Source organism: Apodemus sylvaticus, chromosome 1 (assembly GCF_947179515.1).
Source record: "Apodemus sylvaticus chromosome 1, mApoSyl1.1, whole genome shotgun sequence".
Taxonomy (NCBI): Eukaryota; Metazoa; Chordata; class Mammalia; order Rodentia; family Muridae; genus Apodemus; species Apodemus sylvaticus.
In genome coordinates, this window is record NC_067472.1 from 24,481,108 (window position 1) to 24,495,291 (window position 14,184).

A 14,184-nucleotide genomic window follows, 5' to 3' on the forward strand; every position below is an offset into this window, starting at 1 on the left:
TGAATTTTTAATCTTTACTCTTTCTGTTTGCTTTTTTGGGTCTCATGTAGTTCAGCCTGGGCTAGAACTTGCTTCATAGGCAAGGATCTCCTTGAATTACTATGCCTTCTGCTTCCTGCTTCCTCTCTTCATTTTTCCTCATTTTTGTTACTGTGGAGCATTCCATGCATATTTAGTTTTTGTGTATTTTATTGTTAGTGAGCATTTAGATTGTTTCCAGTTTGGGACTATAACTAACAGTTATGAACATTATAGCACATGTATTTTCATTCAAATCTTTTCTCCTTTCTGTTGTGCTTAGTTATAGCTAAAACTGAAATTATGGACTAGCTTATGGATAACTGTCTGAGTCAGGGTTTCTATTCCTGCACAAACATCATGACCAAGAAGCGAGTTGGGGAGGAAAGGGTTCATCACCAAAGGAAGTCAGGACTGGAACTCAAGCAGGTCAGGAAGCAGGAGCTGATGCAGAGGCCATGGAGGGATGTTACTTACTGATTTGCTTCCCCTGGCTTGCTCAGCCTGCTCTCTTATAGAACCCAGGACTACCAGCCCAGGGATGGCACCACCCACAAGGGGCCCTCCCCCCTTGATCACTAATTGAGAAAATGCCCCACAGCTGGATCTCATGGAGGCATTTCCCCAACTGAAGTTCCTTTCTCTGTGATAACTCCAGCCTGTGTCAAGTTGACATGCAAAACCAGGCAGTACAATAACTATATTAAAGCACAGTTTTAGTAGGTATTGCTCAGCACTTCATGGCTGTTTGTCTGTCTTCATGCTAACATCATCATATAATGGTCTTAACTCTGAGAGCTTAATACTTAGTAATGCTTGGTATGAATGTTTCAGACTCATTTTGAGGAAGCCCTGTGCAATGGCTCACATCTGGAATCCTAGCACTTGGGAAGCTGAAAGCAGGAGAATCATTCTGAGTTTGAGGTCAATCTGGGCTTCATAGTATCTTCCAGTCATTCAGGATAACACACACACCCACACACACACCCCACAGGACCCTTTGTGCCACCTCCACCATCCCACTCCATACCCAGACTTTGAATGCCCTCCTCCAGGGGCTAGCCTGATAAGTGTAGTCCTCACCCCTCAGCAAGGCAAGTAATCTTTGCAATAACAGAGATTATTACAGAAAACCAAAACCGATTAGAATGCAGAATTGTGGATGGGATACATCTACAATTCAACTTCTGCACTAAAGGCTCGGGTGAGACTGCGGAAGACAGGGTGGAAAAATTGTAAGAGCCAGAAGGCCAGGGGCTTTGCTATGAGATTTTATCTCCTGGGGACTTCAGAAGCTATACTTGTAAAGTCTCACCAACACAACAGCCCAAACGTAAGCTAAATAAGGAAGACCCCAATAAACATGTCAAACCAAACTGCATGGAGAAAAGCCTGTGAGGTCTGAACCTACACAGAGAGCTACAGACAACTGGATAAGGCCGGGAGCAGGAGAGACGTTCTTTCCCAGGGAAGAGAACACCAACTGGTTGTCCAATGCTAAATGGTCAGTCCTGGAAACACACAAGTATCTTACAGGTTAAATTTAGGAATATATGTATATGCAAATACATATATGTATGCAATAAAGTTGATGAAAAGGAGGTCATGGATGTGAAGGAGTGGTGGGAAGGGAATCTGGAGCAAAGGGAAGAGTGGAAAGTAATTAAAATACAATCTCAAAATCAAGGAAGAAAAACCCAGATTTCTTTTCAAGAGTGGTTTAGAAAGCTGGACACATCATTCTCAACTACACAGTGAATTCAAAGCCAGCCTAGGCTACATGAGGTCCTAGCTCAAAACAGAAAAAACATACTGGGGGTAGAATAGTGTAATCCTAGCACTCAAGAGGCTAAGGCAAGAAAATCACAAACTTAAGAAGACACAGAGTACAATCATATTTTTTTTTTTTAAAATGGGAGGCAAAGGCAAGTATATCTCTGAATTTAGGGCCAGCCTGGTCTACATAGCAAGTTATAGGTCAGCCACTGTCTCCAAGGAAACAAACCAAAACAAAAAAATGTTGGCATATTTTAATTTCCTTACATTTTCATATAATTGTGTTTTTTGTTTTTTGTTTGTTGTTGTTGTTTTTTCTTTGGTTTTTTTGGATTTGGTTTTCCTAGACAGGGTTTCTCTGTATAGCCCTGACTGTCCTGGAACTCACTCTGTAGACCAGGCTGGCCTCGAACTCAGAAATCCACCTGCCTCTGCCTCCCAGAGTGCTGGGTTACAGGCGTGCGCTACCACCGCCCGGCCTTTATATAATTGTTTATAAAACATTTGCCATGATTTGATTCTGAGCCGTCTTTTAACCCACAGGTTCCTCTGTCTCTTCTTCATATTGCAGTGTGTTTATCAAAGAGGTCAGGTCTTAGCCAAGCATGGTGGCATGTGTCTGTAATTTTAGCACTTAGGGCCACTGTTTAGAGGACAGCCTAGGTAAAGATTAATTAGCAAGACCTAGTTTCAACAACAAATTAAAGATTAGGTAAATTTTCCTCAAGTGTCTCATTCGAAATATTGCCAATTGCATCATTGTGATGCTGATTTAACATGTTGACCACTGCCCAGTGATTTCCTGTAAATGGATTGAATCAACTGAATCACTATTGACCCAGCAACTGTGTTTCCTAAGCACTGTGCTTGTTTCAGATGTAATAAGACAGTGAGTTCTGGCATCTTCCAGAATACCTGTTGCAAGTAAGGGAAATTACAACCTAAACAAGAGCCTTTGGAGAGTGGCTAACTACTCTGACAGCTTGGATCAAAGAGATTATTCCCAGCTGCTCAGCCAGGAGTGAGAATGAGGGAGTTTTATGAAGACAATGGCATTAACCGGACATGGAAGCTGTTGGAGCACTGACAGAATTTCAGTCGTCAGTTGGCTGTGAGAACTGAGGTTAGGGAGAGCAGGAGCTGGTAATGTGGTGTAGTAGTTTGGGTGTTGGTAACTAAAGACACATTCTAGGGGCTGGGAAGATGGTTCCAGATAAAACCCTTTCTTTGCAAGTATGAGGGTGGGATCCTGAGCAAACATACAAAAGACACCTATGGTCAACTTCTGGCCTTCACATGTATGTGCACACGCATCCACATACATGTGTCAACCACATATGTGAGCATGCATACTCACATGCGTACCACACACACACACACACACACACACACACACGTCACACTCAAATTCTAGAAGCCTTCAAATGTTAAATTATTTGAAAATTCTGCCCTAGCTGTGTGCTTTTCTTCAAGGAGAAGAGATGATATGATTCTGGAATAATCAGTTGTATTCTTAAGTCCAATGATAAATGTTCACATAAGAGGTAGAAGAGGAAAAGACACAGGAGGCAGCAATGTGGAGACAGATGCTTCCTGGACTGACATCAGTCAAGCATATTGGTAACTGCAGGGACTGGAAAAGACAAGACATGGCTTCTTCCCAGACATTGTAGGAAGTGCGGCCCTGCAATCTGCAAACACCTTGATTTTTTTTTTTCTTCTTCTTTCTGTTTTCTCTGTGTAGCTCTGGCTGTCCTGGAACTCACTATGTGGAACAACTGGTCTTGACCTCAGATCTGCCTATCTCTGACTCCCGAATGCTGAATTAAAGGTGTGTGCCACTACTACCCAGCAATTTTGAACTTCTAATCTCTTTTTTGGGGTTTTTTTTGGATTTGTTTTTTTCTTTTTTCTTTTTTCTTTTTTCTTTTTTCTTTTTTTCTTTTTGTTTTTTGTTTTTTTGTTTTTTGTTTTTCGAGACGGGGTTTCTCTGTATAGCCCTGGCTATCCTAGAACTCACTCTATAGACCAGGCTGGCCTCGAACCCAGAAATCTGCCTGCCTTTGCCTCCCAAGTGCTGGGATTAAAGGCATGTGCCACCACTGCCCGGCAGATTTGGTTTTTTTGAGACAGGGTTTCTCTGTATAGCCCTGGCTGTCCTGGAACTCACTCTGTAGACCAGGCTGGCCTCGAACTCAGAAATCCGCCTGCCTCTGCCTCCCAGAGTGCTGGGATTACAGGTATGTGCCACCACCGCCCAGCTTCTGATCTCAAGAAAGAATAAATTTCTGTCATTTAAGCCACCAATTTTGTGGTGTTGATCTCTTGTGACAGCTATAGGACACTAACTTAGAAAGTTGGGGCCTAGCTGGGCGGTGGTGGTTTTATATATGCATATATATGCATAATATATGCATATATAGAAGACTCTGTAGGGCTGGGATGTAGTTCTATTGGCAGAGTGCTTGCCTACATATACAAACCATGGGTTTGGTCTGCAACCCTGCTTAAACTAGTTATGGAAACGCATATGTAATCCTAGCACTCAGAGGTAGAGGCAGGAGGAAAGAAATGCAAGCACAGAAATCCTCAGCTACATAGAGAGCTGGAGGCCGTCCTGGCCTTCAGGAGACTCTGTCTCAGAATACCAGAAGGACATTAGGTATCCCTTCTCATGGGGACCATGCCCTTCCATTCCAACCCTTTCACTCTGGTCTTTGTAACTTTATTGTCTATTTACTTCTATTCAGTAAAAATTGTTGAATAATTAAAACTAACTCTTCCCCGGGCGGTGGTGACACATGCCTGTAATCCCAGCTCTTGGGAGGCAGAGGCAGGTGGATTTCTGAGTTCGAGGCTAGCCTGGTCTACAGAGTGAGTTCCAGGACAGCCAGGGCTATACAGAGAAACCCTGTCTCGAAAAAATACCAAATCCAAAAAACCAAAAACCAACCAAACAAACAACCAACACCCCCCCACACACACACAAAAAAAAAACAACCCTAACTCTGGCCAGGCAGTGGTGGTGCACACCTGTAATCCCAGCACTTGGGTGGCAGAGGCAGGTAGATTTCTGAGTTCAAGGCCAGCCTGGTCTACAGAGTGAGTTCCAGGACAGCCAGGTTACTCAGAGAAATCATCTCAAAAAACCAAAAAACCAACCAACCAAACAAACAAACAAAAAAGCCTAACTCTGACTGGGTGTTCTAGGACCTGAAATCCAGCACCCAGAAAGCCAAAGGAGGATTATGAGTTTGGAGCACACAATGGTGAATTCCAAGTGAGCCTGAGCTACTTTCAAGAGTTTATCTAAAAGAAAATGTGGGGGTTGGTTCATTATTTGTCTTGAGTTAATTAGCAGAACATTTTGATTCAGTATATTTAAAATACAAGAGATTTGGCTTTTCCTTTGGTTTGTTTTAGTTTTAGTATTGGGGATTGGATCAAGGTCTTTCACAAGCTAGTAAAGCACTCTGCCCCTGAGCTATAACCCCAGTGTGTGTGCATTCTTGTATGCCTGTGTAACTACGGTCTCTCTCTCTCTCTCTCTCTCTCTCTCTCTCTCTCTCTCTCTCTCTCTCTCTCTCTCGGCATACCTTAGATTAGTTAAAACTTTTTTAGATGGTCCTGTAGATTGCACCAGGGTCTTGGGCATACTGGCTTGGTATGCAACAACTGAGCTACATCCACCAAACTCTAAAAACATTCTCTTTCTGAAGGTCACCAATTAGGAGGTGAATGCTGATCTAGAATCCCCACTGTTAGCTTTTGTCAGCTTGCCTGCTTCCTTCTTCTTTGATCCATCCAGCTCATTAGGAATTCCTGGCTCAGGTCCATATGGTGAACTCCATTCTAAATGGGCCAGTAGACAGGGCTTTTAGCATAGACAAACTAAAAATAATTAAGAATAATTGAGATGGTAGATAATTTACATGAATATAAAAGGATACTTGTAATAAGCATGCACTGTTTCCATTTGGGGCAAGGAACAATTTCAGGGCATTAATGTCTTTTTCTTCTGAGCCAGACGTGTAGGTGTTTGTGGAGTGGGAAACAGTCTAGCACAGATTTTCTCTTTGTCCACTTTCTTTTGTTGATGTTATCATTGGTTGTTCTTTGGTTTTGTTCTGTTTTTTGGCTTGTTTGTTCTCAGGCAAGGTCTCATGTAGCACAGGCTGGCCTCCAACTCATTAGCTGAAGATGTCTTCAAACTCCATATTCTCTTCTACCTACCATATGCTAGGATTATAGGAATGGGCCACACTCAGGGTTATGCTACAGGTCAAACCCAGGACATGTTAGATGAGGATTGACCAACTGTGCTAAATTCTCAGTTCCAATTTTGTTTTTGCTTTTGATACAGGACATTGTTGGGAAATGGTTCTAATGCTTTGCCTTAATTCGACTCCCAAAAGCCAGGCTTCTAGACACTGAGGGTCCCCTGCCCCCAGCTAGCTTTGATTGGTACCAAGGAATTGCCATACAGCCAGTGGCTGGGCAGGGAGACGATGGAGGCGGGATTTTTGGATTACAAAGGCAAGGGAGGGAGGGAGAAAGGGAGGGAGGGAGGGAGGGAGGGAGGGAGGGAGGGAGGGAGGGAGGGAGGGAGAAAGAAAGAATCAAAGAATCCATGATTCCTTAACCATTCTGACTGGTGTAAGGTGGAATTTCAGTGTTGTTTTTATTTGCATTTCCATGATAACTAAGGATGCTGAACATTTCTTTAGGTGCTTTAGAGCCATTTGAGTTTCCTCAGTTGAGAATTCCCTGTTTAGCTCGCTCTGTACCCCCCCCCTTTTTTTTTTTTTGATTTTGGTTTTTTCGAGACAGGATTTCTCTATATAGGCCTGGCTGTCCTGGAGCTCACTCTGTAGACCAGGCTGGCCTCGAACTCAGAAATCTGCCTGCCTCTGCCTCCCAGAGTGCTGGGATTACAGGCGTGCGCCACCACCACCTGGCACTGTACCCCATTTTTTAATAGGGTTATTTGATTCTCTGGAGACTAACTTCTTAAGTTCTTTGTATACACTGGATATTAGGCCTCTATCAGATGTAGGGTTAATAAAGATCTTTACTGAGATTCCACCTTACACCAGTCAGAATAGCTAAGATGAAAAACTCAGGGGACAGCAGATGCTGGAGAGGAAGTGGGGAAAGAGGAATATGTCTCCATTGTTGGTGGGATTGCAAGCTGTTAAAACCACTCTGGAAATCAGTTTGGTGATTCCTCAGAAAATGAGACATAGTACTTACTACCTGTGGACCCAGCTATACCACTCCTGGGCATATTATACCCAGAAAGTGCTCCTACATGTAATAAGGACACATCCTCTACTATGTTCATAGCTGCCTTGTTTATAATAGCCAGAACCTAGAAAGAATTCAACAGAGGAATGGATACAGAAACTGTGGTATATATACACAATGGAGTACTATTCAGCTATTAAAAACAATGAATTCATGAGATTCTTAAGCAAATGGATGGAACTAGAAAGTGTCTTCCTGAGCGAGGTAACCCAGTCACAAAAGAACGCACATGGTATGCACTCACTAATAAGCAGATCCTAGTCCAAAAGCTCAAAATAAACAATTTATAATTCACCCAGCACAGGAAGCTCAAGAAGAAGGAAGACTTAAGTGAGGGTGCTATGGTTCCTCTGAGAAAGGAACATAATACTCACAGGAGCAATAAGGGAGGCAATGTGTGGAGCAGAGACTGAAGTAAAGGCCACCCAGAGACTGCCCTACCTGGGGATTCATCCTATAAACAGGCACCAAACCCCCACACTTCAACAAGAAGCGTGTACTAAAAGGAGCATGCCATGGCTGTCTCCAGAGGGGCCCTGCCAGAGTCCTACAAATACAGAAGCAGAAACTAGCAACCAACTATTGGACTGGGCTTGGGGTCCCCAACAGAGGATCTGGAGATCTGGAGGGTGGTCCGGAGGAGCTGAAGGGGTTTACAGCCCCATGGGAAGAACAATGACTTCGGACACCCAGATACCCCAAGACTCCCAGGGACTGAACCATCAACCAAGGGGTACACATGGTTCCAGCCAAAAATGTGGCAAAGGAATGTCTTGTTGGGCATCAGTGGGAGGAGTGGTCTTTGGTCAGATAAAGGCTCAATAGAGGCCCCAACAAAGGGAAACAGACAGGGGTGTGGGGGGGAGGTGGGAGTGTGTCAGGTAGAGGGGCATATACATGGAGGCAGGGGTGGGAGGAGCGGTTGGGAATCTTTGGAGAGGGGGGCTTTTGGGAGGGGGGAAATTGGAAAAGGTTTTACCATTGGCAATGTAAATGAAGAAGATACTCAATAAAAAAAAGAAAGAAAGAAAGAAAAAAAAAAGAATCCATGACTCCTAGGAAGAGGGGTCAGATTTAAGAGATGAAGGAGAAAAATCATCCTGCAATGTAGGTAGAAAGGAGGGCTGCCCAGAAAATGACAAGGCAACAAAGATAAAATGTAGATTTAGAACGTGTTAAGGCAGGAATACCTGGAAGGAATGTGTGTTAGCAGTGGGGAGGTTTAGAAGTACCTAGCGAGGGCTGGAGAGGTGGCTCAGCGGTTTAGAGTGCCGAAGGTTATGAGTTCAAATCCCAGCAACCACAGGGTTGCTCACAACCATCCGTAATGAAATCTGATGCCCTCTTCTGAGGTGTCTGAAGACAGCTACAGTGCGCAAGCCGGGCAGGGCTAGAAGAAAAAGAATCTAAAGACAGCTACAGTGTCTCTATATTACAGTATAAGTAAATAAATAAATCTTTAAAAAAAAAAAGTACCCAGTGAGCTAGTCAAGGCATATCAAAATTAACTGGTGTGTGTGTGTGTAGGGTGCTCGACTCACTGGGAGCCAAAGCGGATTAACTATTCCCAGCTCCAGGATGTCGCCTAGTTCCCTACCTTGAAGCTGAGATCACCGTGCTTCAGCTCAGTCACAGCTTACTGGTGGGCAGTGATGAAGAGGACATGAACATCTATCTCCCTGGTTGGGCCAGGGGGCATGCATAGAGTATGGGCATTCTCCATCAGTGTGGCCCATGTTTATCAGGAGAACATGCAAATCTTGTAGCAATGACCTTAGACTTTACTCAGGTTCTGTCCATGGAAACCCTAGACAAAGGAAGGTCTTGGATTTTTCTTCTCTGGGATTCCTCTTCACATACTTGGAAATTTCTCTCACATTTCTCACCTTTCTGTAAATCTTCAGAAAACTCACTTCTTTGCATTCTTCCTTAAGGGTCCATGTCTTTGATCTTCTTTGGTATAAGATAAGGACCTTGGAGCCACTGCCTCTGATTGCCATTTGGTAACTGTTAAATGTTCAGCACCTTAGGACCCTGAGTCAGTTTACAACTGAGCTAAGAACGGTCCCACTATGTAGTTCAGGCTGGCCTCAAACTCACTAAGTAGCTGAGGGTAACTTTGGGCATCAGCCCCACCTGGCTAAAACGACGACTGCTTTGGCCAATTGTTGGCAAGTTATTGAATCTCCCTTGACACAGCTCTTCCGTTCTGGTGAGGAATACTTCTTTGGACAGAGAGTAAAGCAAGGATTAATGAAAAGTGTAAGTACAAGGGCAGATCCATAATAGAACTTCAAAAGGTACTGGTTTCTCTCTGTCCATAACTTTAACTGACCCTGTTAACATTGCACTTTCATATACAGTGCGTCCATCTCCACCAGATAATGGAGTTTATCACAATGCCAGTGAAGGTTAGGCCTAAGGACCCCTTGTTTGCACAGGCCCCCAAAGCTGGGAGTGCGTTAGCACTGGCGACTGTGGGTAAGATGAGTAAAAGCACTTGATTATCTGAGCACAATAACCAAACTCTCATAAACGCGGAAGAGAGAACTGCATTGTATTGTCCACACATGCACTATGGTACCCACACGTCTCACACACAATAAGGATTATAAAATGTTAAAAGGATTTTAACATCATGCATTTACAGTTACTACCAAGAGGTTTACAGATATTTTTACCTGTTAGCCTTTAGTCATGGAAAGCGTATCGTGAGAAAGGTCCCTGGGAGTGAACACTGTTCTGGGACAGGAGGCTGTGCTGAGCTAGTCTAGCCACAGAAGGAGGTTCTTAACTGCCACGGGAAGGCTGAGAGGTCAGAGCAGCCACTCGTGCCTCGGGGCAGAAGCCTTATTTATCTGGGAAAAGTTGAGCAGATAAGCCCTAACAACTATTTGTCTTAGGGTATCCTCATTTTAGTGTAGAAAATTCTGTAAGTTGATAAGTAGGCCCAGACAACTTGGAGTCTGACTTCTAGTGAGCTATATACTGTTGTACACAGAAGAGGTAACTCACACTACAAAGTTTATTACTCAGCAAAAGATATCTGCCTAATGATCCAGACAACTTCCATACAGATGTTTCCTGTGACCAACCTAGAAACTTTCCTTTTTAAAACATTTTTATTATTATTATTATTTATTTATTTATTTATTTTTGGTTTTTTGAGACAGGGTTTCTCTGTATAGCCCTGGCTATTCTGGAACTCATTCTGTGGACCAGGCTGGCCTCGAACTCAGAAATCTGCCTGCCCCTGCCTCCCAGAGTGCTGGGATTATTACAGGCGTGCGCCACCACCGCCCAGCTCTTTTTTTTTTTTTAAAGATTTATTTATTTATTTAATGTATATGAGTACACTGTCGCTGTCTCCAGACACACACCAGGAGAGTGCATCAGACCCCATTATAGATGGTTGTGAGCCACCATGTGGTTGCTGAGAATTGAACCCAGGACCTCTGGAAGAGCAGTCAGTGCTCTTAGCCACTGAGCCATCTTTCCAGCCCCGCCAACTTTCCTTTTAAATAGAATCCTTTCCCCAGGCGTAGGCTGGCTGTGTCTTTGTAGTATATTTTAGTAGATCTTCTCTTTACTTATTTTGTTCCTGATACATTCTTAACTCACCCTTGTCTTCGATCTTATCTAATAGCTTAGATAGCATTTTGGTGGCCCATCCAGCGAAGCCTCTCTTACTTTTGTGCCTGCTGTGGCTGGCTGAGCAGTTTGGAGGTAGCTGCGTAGGACAGCATTGACTTAGTGTCCCAACGCCTCTCAGTTTGTAACCACGATCTACCAGTGCTCTGTGGGTCACGGTTCCTTCGGTGGAACATTAAGTGGATGGGGAAGAAAGGTAGCCCACCATGGTCAGTTCACAAGGGTGAGGTGCTGCCATGTGCCTTCCTTCTGGGACCCTTTCCACGTTTGCCTTTTGGCATGCCTTGTGGCTTGTCACTGACAACTTGCCCAGGACAAATCCAGACATAGTGTGAGGACTCCCTCTTCCTGGTCCCCTCTCTCTCTGGTTTGAATTCCAATGTGTTCTGCCGTTGCCCTCTGGAGCAGGAGGGAGCACAGCATAGGGCTGAAGGTGGTAGCTGCCCTCTGTGCCTCTCCTCACACAGTCCTGATCTGAGAAACTACAGGTCACCATATGTTTTGCTTTCCCTAGGAAGGTCAGTTTCCCACTGCCTTCATAACTGGTTAGTGGACAGTTTTGGTTTGGGGGTCTCCTCCATTCAAGATCACCGCAGCCTTACCAGCTAGACTGGTTTGGGTCTGGAGTGGGCCAAGGCTTTACTTCCGTAAGTTTCTCTGTTCTTGGGGGATGCCTTGATCGAGAGCATACCTCAGCTGAATCAGTGAACAAGTCTCACTCCAATAGGGGAGGAGGGTCTGTTACCCACTGCGGATATCTTTTGAGCCAATACTTCATCTCTGGTAGAGAAAATAGAAAGACTTAATCTTTCTATTACTTCTGACTCATTTCTGGGATGTAGTTTCAAAAAATGTATTAATCCCCCAATATATGTGTATGTATACACACACACACACACACACACACACACACACACATGATTGGGTTTTTTGAAACAAGATTTTTCTGTGTGGCCCTGGCTCTCCTAGAGCTTGATGTGTAGACCAAGCTGTCCTCCTCAGACTCACAGAATCCACCTGCCTCTGCCTCCCAAGGACCAGGATTAAAGCTGTGCGCCACCACCGCCCGCTAGAATTATATTTTTTGTCTAACTTCTCTATCTCTTCCTTGAATACTAACCCAGGAACTTCATATAAGCAAGTCAGGTAAAGATTTCCTCAAGAATAGACATCCCCTTTGTGAGATGCCTAGTGAGAGACCTTAACACCATCTGGGTAGACTTACCTGTCCCAAATACAAATGCTCTGGGTTCAGCCTGTCATCACTGGATTCTACAAAAAACTAACCATTCACTATTTCCCGGTTCTTGGGCAGGGAGGGGGAGGATCAGCTTCTTTTACATCCCAAACTACAATTGCAGAGCTACTGTGGAAAGCTTCTTGGCTCTCTGTATTTATCTCCCTTTGCCTTTGCTATACTGAGACAACTCACTGTGCAAGGTCATTTGTTAACTTGGCCAGTTCTTACTAAAATGTTGGCACTACTCTATAGCCCTCAAACTCTGGTGAGAAAAGAAAAGGTAAACAAAGCCAAAAAAAAAAAAAAAAAAAAAAAAGTCTGAATGGTGGCGCCAGAGAGCAGCCTCCGCAGTGCGGAGCTCTCCCAGAGAACCCAGAGTCTGACTCCCAGCACCCACATGGCAGGCACCTCACACCCCTCTGGCACTCCATTTCCTGGGGATCCAACGACCTCTGCCGACACCACAGACATACTTGCAGGCAAAACACATTAAACTCAACGAAACACATTAAAAAAGAAAGTAAACATGCAAGCAGCCACGACAGTAGCCTGCTTACGACCTGCAGCAAATAACACAGTGGGTTAATAATATGCATAGGCTGTTATATTGTGTCATAAACGAAACAGGCTCAACTCTCTTTTGATGAATTGGTAAATGTTTTTGTTGTTACTTTGTCTCATGACATTTAGGAAGAAAAATATATAAAATTATATAAGTATGAGAATATGTCCTTTGCAAGTATGAGAATATTGGAAATGAAGTGCTTTAGGAGAACAAATGATTACTGTATGGCAAAATAAGATTCTGTTCAGGCTGGGTGTGCACCAGTCCTCCTGTGATCCTAGCATTGGGAAACAGGAAGAGGACCAAGAGTTCAAGGTCATTCTTGGCTATAAGAATTCAAGGCTAGTCTGGCCTATATGAGACTTGTTCTCAAAAATACCTAAGTAAATAAATAAATAAGCAAAGAAAGGCAGGCTGTTGGGATGGGTTGGAGTGCAGAGTCTAAGGACAACAGCAGGACTCCTACAACCCACCGAGGAGGAGGGGTGCCTCCTGCAAGTTCTCTGTCTTCAGATGAGTGCTGTGCAAACATGTGCCTACATGTACCTGCACGCATGCACGCACACACAAATAAAGATACAAATAAATGAAAACAAAGAAAAGGAAAAGAAAAAACTGTTCTAATGTAAAATGACAAAATCAGAAAGCATAATTGCATCACAGGTCTGAGTAAGATACAAAAATAAATAAAGAGAGAGAAGCTTTTAAATTGTATGAAGATATGAGGCCCCCAACACATATACAGCAGAGGACTGCCGGGTCTGGGTTTAGTCAGAGAAGATGTACCTTGACCCTCAGAAGACTGGAGGCCCGCAGGGCGGTGGTGGCGCATGCCTGTAATCCCAGCACTTGGGAGCCAGAGGCAGGTGGATTTCTGAGTTTGAGGCCAGCCTGGTCTACAGAGTGAGTTCCAGGACAGCCAGGGCTATACAGAGAAACCCTGTCTCGAAACAAACAAACAAACAAACAAACAAACAAAAAATGTTTAAAAAAAAAACCCATCTCTTCTCAGACAGTCTACCTAGAAGGCCTCAGTAGCCACACTGGAGGCACAATAAAGCCTCAGCTTCCTAGCAGGAATGATTAGAGGCTCTGAGACTTTATTACATCAAAAGCAGAATGCATGTGAGCTCCTCTTTATAAAACTTCTTACTTTTGGGTTGACTCGGCAGGAAAAGTAGAGGAAAAACTCTCAGAAGACCCCAATCAACCAACCAAACAATTAAAATACAGAGAGCTGATGACATGACTCAGCGATCACAGAGTACATTCTGCTCTGGCAGAGAACCTGAGTTTGGCTTCCAGTAGTCACGTGGGTAGCTCACCTCTGCCTGTAACTCTGATACTTCTGACTTCTCAAGGCACCTGCACCTATTTCACATACCCTCTCCTCCACATATATAATTAAATCTAAAAATGAAATATTAAAGAACATTATTGGTTAAAAAATTATTGGAGTCTTAAAAATGTACTCTAGACCCCCAGGTTGGGACAACTCCTAGGTAGCTTATCCAGATAGCCTGGGCTCTCACAGCCTCTTTCATTTTCTTCCTTCTTCCCTTCTCTTCATCTTCCTATCCATCCATCCACCTATCCATCTATTCATCCATCCACTCAATTTTTGAGA